The sequence below is a fragment of the Lepidochelys olivacea genome, assembly GCF_965140295.1.
Source record: "Lepidochelys olivacea isolate rLepOli2 genome assembly, chromosome: 1".
Lineage (NCBI taxonomy): Eukaryota > Metazoa > Chordata > Testudines > Cheloniidae > Lepidochelys > Lepidochelys olivacea.
Genome location: NC_140411.1, coordinates 62,930,221 through 62,947,932, shown reverse-complemented (window position 1 = coordinate 62,947,932; position 17,712 = coordinate 62,930,221). Strand labels below are relative to the sequence as shown.

The window sequence follows — 17,712 nt, the reverse complement described above, 5'->3', positions numbered from 1 at the left end:
TGGAAGTCTTTCAGTTTAACTCTTTGCCTCATGAAATATATTCTCTCTAGTACAAACACTGAAGGCTTCCCGGCTTTCCAGTCAGTCTGATGTTTTTTCCTTCTCATTGACTTTTCTATATATTAATAGCAAGGGTTAAAATGACAAGGGTCTAAATGAAGTAAAGACATAAGGGTGGAGCAACAATTCATATCCAAGTAATAAGAACAGCAACAAAAAGATTACAGGTTTCTACTCTCTCCAGATTATAGTAGAAAACCAAAATATCTAGCACAGAACACAAGCATTTGAAACAATAAACTCTACACTGAAGTCAATTGGGTTACCAGGGGTATAAGTCACTGTCTAATTTAGCCTGCCTCTAACAAAGATCACACTCATACAATGTGTCATTCTGAAACATTCACAGTACAATTAATTTCAAATGAACAATGCATAAGCACTACACTCAAGTGCCTTGGGTTGCACATGCGTATCACTAGCATTTATAAACAAACTAAAACGAGGAAGAGACTGTTTAGTCTCCCTCCATTTGTTTGGAAGCTACAGATATAATCTTAAGGCAAATTTCTCTTGAACACAACAGTGTTTCCCTCTGGGAAATTATCTTCATTCCATTAAGCACTGGCTTTAGGTGTAAAATATGTAAGCCAATTTAATAACAGAAAACAAATGGAAATCAAAGGTATAGGCTCTCAAAACTGGCTAATATTTTTGCAGTAGAAAGATGTGGGAGAAAGAACAGAAACTGATACTCATTTTCATGAACTGAAGTCCTTTGGCAATTTTTGAAATACATTTAGCAAACTGCTATACTACACAAGATAAATCAAGCTAGGCAGTGGTTAAACATATTGGCAAGCATATTGTCTAGGAAAAAGAGGACCACTTTTACAGTAGTTATATGGATAAGAACATAAGAATGGCCTTATGGGTCAGACCAAATCCATCCAGCCCCATATCCTGTCTGCCAACAGTGGCCAATGCCAGATGCCCCAGAGAGAGTGAACCTAACACGTAATGATCTAGTGATCTCTCTCCTGCAATCCATCTCCACCCTCTGACAAACAGAGGCTAAGGACACCATTCCTTACCCATCCTGGCTAATAGCCATTAATTACCCAGAAGATAGATTTACTGACCAGCCCAAAATACTTTTGTCATACATAAGAAAACATGACAGAGTAATAATGTAATCAATTAAACACACTGCAGTGTTTGCAAAAGTGAAATGAACACAAATTTATACTATTTTAACAGGGCGTTTTCTTTAAAATAAAGAAGGAAAACAGGAGACAAACTGTTTAATGGCAGAATTCTACACTATTGAAATTGAAGAGGGGGGAAAAAAGCATGCTGAGACATTTAAAAAAGCAGTAAACCAGAAAAAAACCTATATCCAAGTATTAATAGTCTGACATAAGTCCACAACAGCAAGCAAATTCAGAGTTAAGGATGAAAATTATGTCTGACACTCTGTCCTTAACTCACCCTGTTGTGCCTAAGGACTACAGCATGCATAATATGCAAGAACACCCATTATTCTTTTTGGACACCAATGTAATATCCAAAAACAAGATGAGCTGAGGGCTGATTATCAGACCTAATTTTCAACTGTAACTTCTGGGTCTAAGCAAGACTGTGAATGTTAACTTTAATTACTTTTTGTGGCTACTTTTTTTCCTAACTCCTCATAAGAGAAGGTTTGAGTTTTTTATTTACTTGGTCTTTCAGTAAAAAAAAATTATAGTCCACTGATACTACGGTTTATTTTCTATCTACTGCTACCACCAGTTTGATTATGAGGACCCTGGAAGGGAAATGAGGTGCCTTTTGGAAGGTAGAAAATATCATGAGCTATCCATTTAGTCACTTGCTCATAGATTATTCGCTCCTTTCCGATTTACTGTTTTGATTATATTAAGAGACATTCTGGGTTTCTTTCTTGATGATACTCAGGAAATATTGCACTACAAGTGAAATTATTTCCTTCTATTCCTGCTGCAAGCTGCGGACAAGAGAAACTTTATGGTAACAAAGTGCAGCTGGAAAACCTAAAAAGTTCTGCAATCTTCGAGGGGAAGTAATTTCTCCTGGGTTTTCATTTCTGACTTTTTAGATGCCAACTCTAATAGATCACTGTCCTCAAGAAAAGATGAGAACTTTAAATTAGAAAAAGTGGAGGAGTCTACTGCATTCTAATGCCTACTGCATTTATTTTACTCTTTCCTGGTAGCCTCTTTTTTTTAAAAAAAAAAAAAAGTCATCCTAAATTTCTAGGGGTTTCTCTTTAGGTATGGCCCCTGCAAGGGTTTGCTTCATTGAACAGATTTAATTCATTATGGCTCAAGAACTCTCTCCTGGTTCATGTCTCTCCGTTCCTTTACTATCCCACTGCCTTGCAAAACTATGAAAGTGAACATATCACAGCTCTCTCTTTCTCTCTCACTCACACACACTCACAGAGCAGAGGCAGGATCGGAGAGTGTGCATTAGTGTGAACAGGCTGAGTAAAAAAAAAAAAAAGTAGTGTTTGTATTTTGCTGTAAATTCACCATAATTCATTTCATCCTTGTCTGTTCCGTCTTTTCTGGATGGGAGTTTCAGATTCCTGGTTTAGTTTCCAAGAAAGCCCTAACACCTGCACATACAAATTTTACAGCTGACGGTAAAAGCATGACAGTTCCACTTTTCCAGTGAAATATAGCTGTTATGGGAAGTCAGGATCAGTGAGACCCTAGCTCCAGAGACGAAGAAAGAATCAGAAAAAAATCCTAGGCAAAACATATTTTGGAAGAGTGAAAAAAAGCAAAATAGGATTAAAAAAAAATGAAGATTACAATCTCATTCCAACATGTGAAAAATTATGCTTCCATTGGTATTTCTCGGAGCTCTGTACACTAATCCCTGCATATCACAGAGCAGGCCACTTTATTTTTCCCCTTCCTTTTCTTATTTCATTGTCCTCTTCCTTTCTGGTCCACATCTCCACATTTCCCCCCTTATCTCCATGTTCTATGGTAATCTATGAAACCATCAGCTTTGTTTCTAGCTTTCCTATTTCTTTTTTCCCCTCTACCCTCAACCTTTTTTAAAAAAAAATGCTACCAGAACACCCAAACCTGCAACCAAGAGGATTTCTGGTCCAGTGTGAAAAATGGAAGCATTGGTAGTAGCAACTCTCTGTTAAAGTTAAAAGCACTTTCCTGGGGGCAGGTGAGGGAAAATCACCTTTTTAGAAGTAAATATGCAGCAATTAATAAGAAGATTTAATGGGCAATACCATAATATAATAGTTACAAAAGACAGCTGTTAAAATAGAGTATCACATATTAAATCCTCTTATTCACCACTGCAAATTTACTAACCAAAACACTGATTGTTAAGTAGTGCCAGCATATTTAAGCTGTGAGTTTTTGCTGCTGTCACACTACTCCATCACCTAAAAATGCATGAATAAATGTGAGTATATGCTGTAAAAGGACTGTGTGTGGTATCTCTCATATGATCAATTTCATGCCTTCAATAGACCTTGGTTCTTTTCCAGTCTCTTCTTCTAGGTCTGTTAGAAGAAAGCATACTCCCAGTTCAGGAAGGTATCCTTTAGATATACTACAACTCTAAATTTTTACTTCATGTAAGGTATTGAATGCTCATAATTAAGGCCCCAAACCTGCAAGGGCTTATGCACATGCTTTATTTTAAGCTTGGGAGCAGTCTGACTTCAGAGGAACTACTTCCATGTTTAAAGTTAAGCACATCTGTAAGTAATTGCAAGATTGGGACCTAAGTAGGGTTGCTAACCCTCCAGGATTTTCCTGGAGTCTCCATGAATTAAAGATTAATCTTTAATTAAAGATTATGTAATGTGATGAAACCTCCAGGAATATGTTTTACCAAAATTGGCAACCCTATACCTAAGGCATCATTTCCAGGATGATCTTAGATGATTAGGTTTGGACCACAGGAAGTATTTTTATGTTTATTTTAAGGTCATATATCCTTGAAAAAAAGGTTTTAAAATAAAATGATACAGAGCCCAACAGCAAAAGCAAATACACCACTATAAAATGATTAAAACCTAAGGAAATATAATACAGCAAGTGCATAAAAAGAATGAAGGGGGAAAAATCCTGCAGGAAAAGAAGTTATTTTAATTACTGTTTATTTCTATCCCCTCCTGCTGCATATACATGGTAATGAAAATAGACTGCAAATTGCCTACTAAAGAAAGATGTATCAAAAGATGTTTACCACCCTGTTTAATGACCCATACTCAATGACATGTATAGCAAAGTAATGTTTTCATTAACTCATTTACAAATAGCTTAATAATAATAATAATCCTTTAATTCCATTTCATCTGAGAGTTTTGAGAAATATAAAGTAGGTGAGCATCATATGGGCCAACCAAGATGACAAACTGTACACATGCAAGAGAATTAACTTCTTAAAAGGTCCTCTGCTTAAGTTACTTTTATTTATTTATTTTTCAGGATTCAAAATGTTCATTATGGGCTGAATCCAAAGTCTACTGAGGCCAATTGGAGTATTTCTACCTGCGCTTTGAATTAGACTCTATACGCATTTTCAGATTCAGACACATCTCTATGGTTGGACACCTTAGTTGCAACAGTGGCCAGAAATAGCCTTCCCCCCCCAGCTCCATAAGACAGGATTTCACCTGCTTCCCTCAGAGGCAGATCCTGACCACAGCGATCCGTTCCTTTGTCACTTCTACAAAGAGGTGCTGCAATGTTCCCTATTTATAGCTTTCTACATACAGTGGAAGTTGCAACTTATAAAACATGCAGCCATATGTCTCCAAAGTGGACCCATCAGTTGAGGGGTAGAGGAGGGAAAATAATCATAGTAGTGCTGTGTGCATTAAACCAGCTCCCAGTCTAGAACTGGATGAAATTTGAGGTCTATGGTCTAACTAATGAAAAAAAACCCTATTCTCTTTATACTACTTTAAGAATCCCATTATCAACAGAGATAATGCAGTTTGAAGAACACAGGCTCAAGTTGGCTAGATGTGCACTCGTACCGCAGAAGGTCAGAAGGGATGAGTGCATATATTCCCTTCTTTAAGAGACAATGCAACAAATCCGTTTACAGAGGCCTTATCTATCTCTATCTCCCCCCAAGCACTGGACAGTTACCATCTGGAGCTAATGAAAAGGTGGCAGACTGGCACATCATCAGCATACCAATAGCACCATAGCCCCAAACCATGATTTGCTCCAGCTCCCTTACAGGGGCATTAAGCATCAGTGGTGACAGAACAGAACCTAACTAGCAGAACTGCTCAAGATAAAAATATCTTAGTGTGAATAATTATTCTACTTCACCTTCTGGGATCTCTCTGAAAGGAAGGAACAGAGACACTCAAAAATAATCCTTTCCACCCATGTCAGGATCAGCAATCAGTTCAACAAAGAGCACTGTAAAAGGCATTGTGTATGTATCAACAGCTTTTGAGTAAACATGGACAATTGACCTTTATCCATTTCTAGGAGGGGTCATCAGCCAACAAGAGCAATGCTATCTGTATGTCATACACAGACCTGAGCCAGGTCAACAGGGAATAAAGAAATCTGAGATCCTAGATACTGCCAGTTGACTCTGTGTCACTTTCTCAATATCCTTGTCCAAAGAGGGCAGGTTAGAGCCAGGGAACATTTTGATTCTGACATTTGATGCCTTACATGTTTGTTTATTAAGGAACACTAACAAGGAGTAAAAAAACCCAACAAGAAACCCCCCACCCCCCCCAAAAAAAAAGATTTGCAGAAGTGTCTCTGAAGCTCCTACTAGCCCAAAGATGGGGTCTGTTGCACTTAGTTTCACTCCTTATTTAAACCATCTCAGACTAACTCTGCAGATCTTAGTTAATAGCAAGACATGGCTAAGGCCACCTGAAATAAATGTGAAGTCTGAGAACTTCTTTGATTGCAAGAAACAGAGAAAAAACTTGAATGCTATGTAACTGTAATACCCAGTGACCGAAGCTGGAAGGAGGCAGTCCAGAGCTGTGGTCAAGAGGACAGAGGCCCTGGACAGGAAGGTGGAATGCTGGATAAAACCTTTTTTGAGATCCTGGTGGATATAATTCTGAAGAGCAGCTAATCTGGACTCTGACACAGAGTCTATTCAGCCAAACAGAATCTTGCTCCAGATTGTAAGTCAACCAGATGGTCATATTGCTGGTGAGGGGGCAATGTGTCTGTGCTTTGTTTTCTGAAGACATGTGAACATTCCTGGTACTTCGCGGGGAGAGTGATGGCTGACCCTCACAGCAGAGAAGCCCGCTCTGTTGCCTGACCATCTCTCTCTGTTTCTGGAGCCCAGGCAAGGTGTCTCACCTGAGATTCCAAGGGGTCAAGTTTGGAAGTCAGGAGGCAGTTGTCCCAGTAGAATTCAGAGTTAAATGTCATGGTGGGCTGTCACCAGGAGATATGTGGGTCGTTTTGCCAACCAGAGGATTTCAAGTATCAAAGGGAAATGTGGGGACCAGATCAGCCTGAACTGGAGGAGCTTATGGTGCTCCTCAATCATCACAATGGGACCACAGGCAAGCAGCGATCAATCAACTGTCTTGACTAGATCAGGGCGGCCTTAGGTATGGGCAGGCCAAGTACTTGAGCCACAGTAGCATCCACAAAGCTATCGCCTGCTCCAGTGTCCATAGGCTTTTTTTAGGGGAAGTACCTGTCCAGAAACCCAAAGGCAGAATTGCAGCTGGAATTGTAGATGCAAGGACAACTTCAAGGTGCTGGGCCAGGTGCACGGCATGGGTTGATGGAAGGGCCTTCATGGGATTTTCCCAGTATTCCCCAGGCTCAACCCCCTTATTGAGGCTGGGCACTATCATTTTTTTGGAGCTGGCTGCTCGGGGACTTGATAAGACAGAAGGACACCATATGGCTGGTGCCACCACAGTAAAAGCACAAATTTTCTCACTATCGGCATCCCTGTTTACATGGGTCCAGTAGGACCCATGCTGAATCCACTTGCATGGGCTCAGGTGAGGGGACCTTCACAGGGTTTGCAGACAGTGTTTGGATGCAGGGTAGAATCCCTCTTTCGTTAGGTCAACGCTGCTTAAGTCGTGTGTTGATTTCGATGCAAAGCTCAATAAATGCATTTAAGCTCATCTTTTATTTTCTCACGGAGACCAAGACCAAATTGGTGCAGCTGGGCCAGTCCATTCCAAGCAATATCTGCCACTAGGCATTGGAAATGGGCTGGATACAATGCAGATCACCATAAGGCCTGACAGAGTCTTTGTAAGGCCACCTCCACAGTGCAAACCTGGTGAAAGTCATCAAAAATTGTCTCAAAGGTCCTCAGAAATATGTGCCAGCTGGCCCGTACAGGATGATCCTGCTCTAGCAGAGGGAACACCCAGTCCAGAGCCTCTCCTGTTCAAAAGGCTGATGACCAGTCTCACCTTTGCTTGGTCTGTCTTTTAGGCTGGGAGCTGTAGCAGGAAATAGAGCCTGCACTGGTTCATGAAACCTCAAAACTTGCTACTGGTCCCATCATAGCTTTCTGATAAAGGCACAGTGGGCTTGGGTTCAGAAGGTGATGTGAGATGCTGGGTCAGGAAAGGAGTCACCGCTTGCAGTTTTTTGATCTGTTCCCAAAGGATGCAATTTTCGACCTAAAGCTGGTCCAGCATAGCCTGCAAAGCTTAGTTTTTCGTATGTACATGGGCTAGCTACTCCTGGGGGCTCAGCATCCCCTGAGACGCTGCTGATGCCAGGCCTCTGGGTTCTGTAGCCTTTTGGGGTAGCATAAACCTAGGAGGACTGAAGCAGGTCTGAGCAAACTGTCATGACCAGCGGCTGAAGCAGGGTAGGGGCAGTCCAGAGCTGTGGGCAAATGGTACATGGTGGGGCTGGGAGGTCAATCAATATTAGAGGCAGACCAGGGCAATTGTCAGAGTTCTAGCAGGGGTCAGTAGCTGGAAGATCCAATCCAAAGCAGCTGTGTTGACAGGATAGAGAGGCGGGGTGGCAAGGCACAGTCAGGCAAGACAGCAGGGCAGCAAGGCAATGCAGTTTAGGCAGCATCCAGTGGGCAATGGCCTGTTTCTCAGACAGCTTCCTCTTCCTGTTGGGGTCTTTATACAGTCCAGGTATCCAGTGGGAATGCTGTTTGCGCAGCCAATCAGGGACTTGGGGCATGGCTGCTGTGGCACTGTAGACCTTTAGCATTAAGGCCACTGGTCAGGGGCAGTAATTCAGCATTACTGCCATGGCAGGGAGACTAGGGATGCCATCTACAAACCTGGCATGATGGGATCAATACCAGGGTCTGATCAGTAACAGCCTATGGGTGGGACACTAATTTAACAGAAAATTTCATAAATTACAAGGCATTATCTATTATTTGTCTCTAAAGTGCCATACATTCTTATGGCACCATATACATAAGTAGGAAGGCCTCGAAAATAATCTCATTTTAAAAAAAAATCAGATTAGCATAACAGGAGTGGGGAAAAAAGTGTTGCAGAGGCACTCAGGAGCAATGTAAAAGAGCACCTAAGCCCCTCCAGCCCACACAGGAGCATGGCTGATTAGCTCCGAAGAGTGCCCTCAGCCAGGAGCTATGTTATAACAACAGATATTGTGGGCTCAGGGCCGAGGTGAGATGTTTATGTCCTCAGAGGCATGGAAGACCAGTATGTGTGTGTGTGTGTGTGTGTGTATATATATATAAAAGGGGCAAAATATTAAAAGTTTTCGAAGCTCCATACTGTTTGGTTCAAGATGCAGGTGTCTTAACTTCAAAGACCGAAACATGCAGCTCATTTACCATTATTAAGTTAAAATAGACTCACAGGTACTAAGACCAGAACCAACAGTGCAAGTACGCCCGTACACTCCGGCCCGCTGTACCAGCAAGCGATTTACAGCCGGTACAGCCGACCGGAAAGACCCAGCAGCAGCCCCGCCCGAGAAGAGGGCTGGGGGGCGGGGTTGGGGTTTCTGCTCCTGTCCCCGCTGGGAGAGGCAGCGGCGGCGAAAGGAGCAGGTTGCCTGCCCCGCCTCCGGCAGCTGCACGGCCCCCAGCCCTGTTCTCCTGCGGCTGCTGTAGTAGGAGCTGGAGACGCAGCTCCGTGGGAGGGGTTGGGGGTTTCTGGTCCTTTTCCCGCGGCAGTTCCCGGGAACCGCAGCGGGGAAAGGAGCAGAAAGGCCGGCAGCTCCTCTGGCACGGGACCACCCCCAGCCCCACCCCCGGCGCGGCTGCTGTACAGATGGAGAAGACGCAGCTGCATGGAAGGGCAGGGGGGCCAGGGCGGACTGGGGGCAGGGCAGGGAGGAGTCACATGGAGGGTCATGTGGGGAGGTCTCCTGTCGCCCCGGTCCTGCTAAGAAATGGATTTTACTTGCTCCACTCACCAGAACTAATCATATAGTCTGATTTCCTGCACATAGCAGGCCACAGAACCTCAACCACCCACTCCTGTAATAGACCCCTAACCTCTGGCTGAGTTACTGAAGTCCTCAAATCATGATTTAAAGACTTCATGTTACAGAGAATCCTCTATTTAGACTAGTTTAAACCCGCAAGTGATACATGTCCCAGGCTGAAGAGGAAGGTGAAAAACCCACAGGGTCTCTGCCAATCTGACCGTGGGGAAAATTCTTTCCTGACCTCAAATATGGTGAGCAGTTGAACCTGGAGCATGTGGGCAAGACCCATCAGCCAGACACCTGGAAAAGAATTCTCTGTAATAATTCAAAGCCCTCCCATCTAGTGTTCCATCATCGGCCATTGGAGATATTTGCTTCTAGCAATCGCAGATCAGCTACATGCCACTGTAGGCAGTCTCATCATATCATCCCCTCCATAAATTTATCAAGATAAGTGTTAAAACCAGTTAGGTCTTTTGCTCCCACTGCTACCCTTACAGGGTTGCTCCAGAACTTCACTCCTTGATGGTTAGTAACTTTCACCTAATTTGAAGCCTAAACTTGTTGATGGCCAGTTTATAGCCATTTGTTCTTGCATCCACATTGGCACTTAAGTAACTTCTTTCCAACCCTGGTACTTATCCCTCTGTGATCAATCAGTACACCCAGGTCTTTCTCTCCTCTGTCACTTCCAACTGTTACATCTCCAGCTTATAGGAAAAAATCTTGTGGTAGTCACTAAGTGCATGACCTTGCACTCTGCACTTTTAAATTTCATCCCATTTCTATTCCTCCAGTTTTCAAGGGTGTCCAACTCTTCTTGTAGGATATTCTGATCCTCCTCCGTATTGGCAATACTTCCCAACTTTGTGTCATCTGCAAATTTTATTAGCACAGTCCCATTTTTGGTGCCAAGGTCATTAATGAAAATGTTAATGAAGATTGGTCCCAAAACCAATCCCTGAGGAACTCCACTAGTAACCTCCCCCCAGCCTGACAGTTCCCCTTTCAGTAAGACCTGTTGTAGTCTTCCTTTTAACCAATTCCTTTTCCACTTTTCAATTCTCATATTAATTTCCATCCTTTCCAATTTAACTAATAATTTCCCATGTGGAACTATATCAAATGCCTTACTGAAATCCAAGTAGATAAAACTGACTGAATTTCCTTTGTCTAAAGAGCCAGTTATCTTCTCAGAGATCAGGTTGGTCTGGCACAATCTTCCTTTTACAAAACCATGTTGTATTTTACCTCAATTACCATTTACCTGTATTTCCTTAACTACTTTATCTTTCAAAATTTGTTCCAAGATATTACATACAATTGAGGTTAAACTAAGGGGCCTGTAGTTTCTTGGATCACTTTTTCCCCTTTCTTAAAAATAGAAACTGTATTAGCAATCCTCCAGTCACAGGGTAAGATCCCCAAGTTTACAGATTCATTAAAAATCCCTGCTATTGATCTTGCAATTTTATTTAATATTCTTGGATGGAGCTTATCCGGGCCTCCTGATTTGGTCCCAGTAAGCGGTTTGACTTGGACTTCCACCTCAGATGTGGTAACTTCTACTTCCATAGCCTTATTTCTATTAACGACCCTGGCACTACCCCTAATATACTCATTACCCTTATTAAAAACTGATGCATAGTATTCATTTAGGTGTTGGCCATGCCTAGATTATCTTTAATCTCCACCCCATCTTCAATGCATAGCAGTCACACTTCTTCTTTCCTTGTTTTCTTTTTATTTATATGGCTATAGAACCATTTACTATTGGTTATAATTTCCTTTGAAAGGTCCAACTCTGCTTGACTTTTTGACAGTTCACATGTTTTCCCTACAATTTCTGACCTCCAAGAGGTAACTTTCCTTGATGATTCATCCCATCTTCCATTCCGTGTAGGCTTTCTGGTTTCTCTTAATTACCTGTTTGCTCATTCAGTTTGGTCTGCAATCCTTCCCTATGAATTTTTTCCCCTTGCTTGGGATACGGGCTTCAGATAGCTTTGGCAACTTTGACTTAAAGTAATTCCAAGCCTCCTCCATATTCAGATACTTACGTTCTTCAGTCCAGTCCACTTCCCTAAGTGATTAGCTTAATTTTTTTAAGTTTGCTCTTTTGAAACCTAGTTGTAGATCTATTTTTGTTTATTATTCCATTTACTTTCTACTGAATTAGCTCATGATCAGCCAAACCAAGGTTGTCCCCTACAACCAGTTTTTCTATGAGGTCCTCACTACCCACCAATACTAAATCTAAAATGGCATCATCTGTTGTTGATTCAGTGACTACTTGGTGAAGGAATCTGTCAGCTATCACATCAAGGACAATCTGGGGCCTACCATTGTTAGTAGCACTTGTCCTCCAATCTATATCTCCTGTAATCATACAATTACCAGCAGTATTTATTTCATTAAAAATATTAAAGAGGTCTCTATCCATCTCCAAATCAGACCATGGGGGTCCGTAGCACACTCCAAGCACTATTATACAGTATTCTGCTTTCACCCATTGTGGAACAATCAACTCTTGCCAACAATATGAGACAGAGACCTAAACAAGATACATTTAGCACTGACCTTGAACCCAAACTAAAGCATGTAACTACTCTCCTTGGTGCTTAACTGCCTAAGGAATGTGAAGGGGTCAAAGTTTGCAATATAAATCATAGCTAAACAGCATATTAGCATTTATGAATGATCAACAAAATTACAAGCTAGCCAGGGAGAAGGCAGTGTTCTCCTAAGGAATTCAGAGAAAAAAACATGAGAAAGCTCACTCACAAATTAGTTTTGTGTTGATGTTAGGTTTAATATTTAAACTTTTTTGGGCTAAAGTTTTAAAAAAGTCTTCCAAATTAGCACCCTCAAAGGATCACAAGAATTGCCATACTCAGTGAGACCAGTGGTTCACCTAGTCCAGCGTTTTGTCTCCAGCAGTGGCAGGAGGCAGTCATGGGAATAGCCTGTCTCTTAAGTTTCCTCCAAACCCTCAATAATTAGAAGTCGGTTTAGGCCCTCAAACACAAGTGTTACTAAATTGTTAATCTTTACTATAACAACCCTAGATATTCTTGTTGTCCATATTAACGTCTCCACACTTTCTGAAGCCTGCTAGGCTCTTGGCCTAGAACCCTGTCACAAGGAGCTCCACTGGTTAATTGTTTGGGAGAAAAATTCCTTTTGTTAGTTTTGAATTTGCTACCTTCCAGTTTCATTGAATGGTATCTCTCGTTCTTGTGTTACAAGACAGGGTGACTAGAAAGAAGTTCTTGATCTGCCTTCTCTATTCATTACTTTGTATACTTTTATTATGTCCATGCTTATTTATCTCTTTTCTAAGGTAAACATTTCCAGTCTTCTCAATCAATCTTCATCTGAGAGTTTTTCCATGCCCTTACTCATTCTCTGCTCATCTCCAAACCTCTCCAATTGTGCAGTATGTCCATAATCAATGTGAAGGGGGAAATTGTTTAAAGAAAAAAATGCAGGTGTTAAGTAAAGGCATTTAGATATTTAACTATCTGATGGCACCTACGAACAGATAAGACATGGACAGTTGTCTATTTCTTTTGAAGGCTGGGATGGAGCAGGCAAACAGTTGGCAAACAATTCTAAACTAATAAGGAGTAATTAAAGTTTGGGACAGGAAGGAGGGGATTTTGAGGGAGTCTGCCTGGAAGGTGGTTTTTTATCCCCTCCACAGTTTGAGGAGCTGTGCTGTCTCCTATTCCCCCACCAACATCAAAGAAATGAACAGTATATAGCAAACATTACTGTATAAGTCATGCAGTCTGTTGGCCATATTAGAATTGGACACCTAAACCAGCCTTTTTAATGAGACGTGGGATTATGATGGCCTCTGACATATACATACACAGGCTTTCACCAAGAGCATTGGCTGTCTTTGCTACTGTTTGTGATTCCAAGAAGTGACAGTCCAGATTTTTATCCCCTGTTGGCTCTTCTGCATAGTGAAGCTACACAAGCAACTGATTAATGGATTCTGCAGTATGGAAGCCCTAGTTACTGTCAAATGCACACTTGCTAAGGGATTTCAGATCTCACAGATACAGCAGGAACTAACAAGGTCTACAGGGCATTAATTTCAGATTCATATTTAGTACTAGGGATGTAAACACCCTTTACAAAGTTAACCGTTTAAATGATTTAAAAATAGTTCATTTAAACGATTAACTGTGGCTGTGGCATGGGGCTGCTGGGGTCAGTGGGCCAGCAGCCGTGGGGCCGCTAGGACCAGCCGGCCAGCCGGCCCAATGGTTAAGGTGGTTAACTGGTAAGACTAATGCTTACCAGTTAACCGGTTAACATTTTACATCCCCATTTAGTACCTGACAAGTACAAATAGCTATCATTTGGTGTTTGGTGAAAAAGTAAAAGAATAGACTCACCCTTTATTATAAATAAAGTATTTATTCTAATTCCTGGTGATCCAGGTGTTTGGAATAGTTGAAAGCACAAATCAAAAATCAATACCATGAATCAATGTCCATTAAAAATAATCCTTAAGATAAATGTCTTCCATTTGCTTAAGGAAATGGATTTCAATCAGATATTGTATTTTTGCTCCAGTTTCCAAATCTCCTTTTACTTCTTTCCAAATGAGCTTCTGAAATAAACAAATGACAAATCACTCATTGGCAGTCATATCAAGCACGTGTATAACATGCTTGATATGTGTTCTAAAAGCAAAAGCATCTCTTAACCAGTAAGGGACTCTTTATTCTTCAGACTCTGATTTTTCCCACAGGTGAATAGAGATGAATATCTATTGAATGCATTACAGCAGAGTAAAGTAGCCATAGAAATACCCTGCTGGGTTAAATAGTAATAGTAATACAGTAAGTATGTTAACAGAGTAGCCGAAGGAGAATCCACCTGCTTCCCAGGAGGAAAACCAGATTCTCTCCTTACCTGATAATCAATGTGTTTTAATCTAATTTAAAAAATAACCAGAGAGATTATTTCCTTAATCTATCAAAGAAACAGTAAGCCAAATTCTGCCTTCAGTTTCACCAGGCAACTCCAATGGGATTATACAGATATAACTATGTGAAAAATGTGGCCTAGTACATACCAAATACTTGATTCTTTATATTTCTTATTTCAAATTGATGTAAGATTTTTCTGAAAATCTGTCTGGGGGCATGATAATGCATATTTTGTAGTCTGTCAGTCATACATTTAAAAAAAACAAAACACCACAGACACACATGGGCATGCAGGTGGGATGTGTACCCATATGTAAACAATCAGGAATTTCAAACAAAGTCAGAGTGATTTTTTTCACGGCAATACACATCATAGCTGAAAACTCAAACAAACCACACTTTTTGGAGCTCATCTGAAAAAAACTTGGAAGAAGGAATACCATCATTCTGCTCTTTTACAGTGAGCTCCTTAATACATGTTGATGTTGACAGCTCATGATTCTTTATCAAAAAAACACTGATCAACCCCAAATGAAAATATTTGGACTCCAGTCTCTGAGCAGTGTTGAGGGGCTCTTAAAAGTACTATCCAACCTTTCTCAGCCAAAGGAGAGTCACCATGAACTGTTATCTTAAAAGAAATTCCGGTTTAGGGGGAGCTGGAGGGAGCAGCAATCTGGGGAAAATTTAAAATAAAAGACTTTCTTCATCCTCCCTCTCCTCTCAAAATATAGTAAAAGCTGTGTTGTCACTTTACCAACCAGAAAGCTCTAGAAACTGGCAGTTCTGATATCTCCCAAAAGTCCGGTTGGTGTGAGACTGGCAGGCTCCCTACCTGGCTCTGCGTGGCTCCCCGGAAAAGGCAATATGTCCCTGCTGCTTCTTGATGGAGGAACGGCCACGGGGACTCTGTGCACTGCACCCACCCTGCCCTGAGTGCTGGCTCTGCAGCTCCCATTGGCCAGGAACTGCAGCCAATGGGAGCTGCAGGGGTGGCACCTGCGGGTGGAGGCAACGTGCAGAGCAGCCTGGCCGCAGCGCCTCCTCCTAGGAGGAGCAGGGACATGTTGCCACTTCCAGGGAGCTGCCCGAGGTGAGTGCTGCCTAGATCCGGCGTCCCAAAACCCCTCCTGTGCCCCAACCCCAGGCCCCAAGCCCCCTCCCGCACCCAAACTCCCTCCCAGAGCCAGTGCCCTGCACCCCCAGCCCTGAGCCCCCTCCCACATCCAAACTCCCTCCCTTCAGTGGTAAGTATAACTCTTAGTTAACTGGAATTTTTGACTAACCCAGCACCCCCCATTCCCGCAACATGCCAGATAACAAAGCTTTTACTGTATACTAAAAAAGCAGCACTATTTCAGACAATAGTTTTCTACTGTGCATATTTTTTGATGCCCCTTGCACACAGATCTGTGGAAAATGAACATGCAGAGACATATCTGAAGACATCTTCTCTGAAATGTTAAGCCACAATTATCAGTGACCTTTCTAGAGGTAAAGATCAAAACTTATATCCCCTAGGATAATTGTCCCATTCATATTATTTATGGAAGTAGAACAACATGCACAAACAATAAAAATGAAGTTGCACCATTAGTCTCTTTTCTGCCACAGTAACGACCTCCCAGACTAACGTGTTGATCTGGTTAACATACTGATCCTGATCATGTTGTCCTTGAAATGCAAGTTGAAACACGAAGAACCAAGCCCATCATTTTCAAACTCAGCAGGGGGCCTACAAATTTATCCAAATTGTGATCTCAACTGAAAAAGTATGTAAAAGTTTACAAGATGTTACAATAACCTATAATAACAAAATGATGATGAGAAAAGCTATGAAAGGAACACAGAATAATTGAATTAATCTAAACAAAAAGGCCAACTTGAGATGATTCAAAAACTGTGTTGAAATTATACTAGTTAAAAAACAGGAGATATGGAGCTGGAAGTTAATGAGCCAAAATCACCATGTCAGATATTAAGCCTAATTGATGGACAAAATAATAAGGGGATGGGCTATTCCACCTATCACTCCCTTTTGCGGTCCTTAAAAGAAAGGGATTTTGTGGGGAAAGTATGAAAGAACAAAAAGAAAAACCAGGAAGAACAGACAAAGATGACTGAAGCAAGCTTCAGCATCACGGTTGCCACCCCCACCATTTCCTGGGACCCTGGGCCTTCATCATCCTGATCTGGACTGGGCCAGAGAGAGAGAGGGACCAAGGTGACATCCCCACCCTTACTGACTCCAGCTTAATCCCAAACACCACATGGGATGACACTTATTACCATCTAAGAGACTGTCAAACAAGGCGGGTAGAGGGAGTTACTTCTAAGACTGGACTTTAACAGCAACTGCAGCAATGACATCTCCAGCTCATCTCAACTAAATTCTTCTCTTCTCCCCAAAAAGGACCATTATTACCACTCAAGAGATGTCAAACAGGGAGAAATGGGGGGTTCCTTCTAAAAACTGTCTACAGCTAAAGGGTAAGGGAACAAGGGATGTAGTTAAAATGAAAGCCTTACTTAATACTTCACATTTCAAAATGCTTTAGCTGTTTTTTTCTTCTTTTCTGTATCTTTAAAAAGAAGTTAAAAAGGATTTTTAATGGTGTGTTTGCCATGGTAATAAGCAGGCTTAGGTCTCTATATACCAAACCCTTGGCCTTATTTAACATAGTTTTATGTTGGACAGTGCTTGGGTTATCTTAACACCTTTGGCCTATTTATTTCATTGAAATTAATACACCAGGAACCACATTTTTCCGTATTCCAGTTTTGTAGCGATCTTTATTTTAGCCCCATGACACAAGCCAAAATTTTTTTTCAAAAAATCAGAAACATCAAACAAGATTTCACTAACTACAAATAATAAATGAATAAAGCAAAGGAAGCTTTATTATTCCCATGAAAATTTATTCTAGATTCGGAGATCTTACTCTGAATCATTTAGAGAAACAAGGTGAGTGAGGCAATATGTTTTATTGGGCCAACTTCTGTTGAGAGAGAGAGACAAGCTTTCAAGAGACACAGAGCTCTTCTTCAGGTCTAGGAGAGGTACTCAAAGTGTCACAGATAAATATAAGGTTGAACAGATAGTTTAGTATAAGTAGTTTCTCATTTAGAGAAAGGCACAGAAGAAACATCTGTCTGAGATGAGACTAAATTAGACCTATCTGGAAGATCATAAGTCTGTTCTATTAGATAAATATGAAGTTCTTGGATCTCTTATTTGGGAATATTGAGCTCAATCCGTGGTTTGGCTGAGCTCCACCCAAGACAGAAACTAGAGAAGGGGAGCCCCTAAGTCCCATCTTTTTGCTGCCCCT

General features: G+C 41.4%; 1 protein-coding gene across 11 annotated transcripts in view; it reads right to left on the bottom strand.

The window, feature by feature from the left end:
- The window catches only part of ENOX1 (ecto-NOX disulfide-thiol exchanger 1), a 509,722-nt gene that overhangs the window by 468,761 nt on the left and 23,249 nt on the right, over positions 1–17,712 (bottom strand). The gene's annotated exons all lie outside the window — the stretch shown is intronic.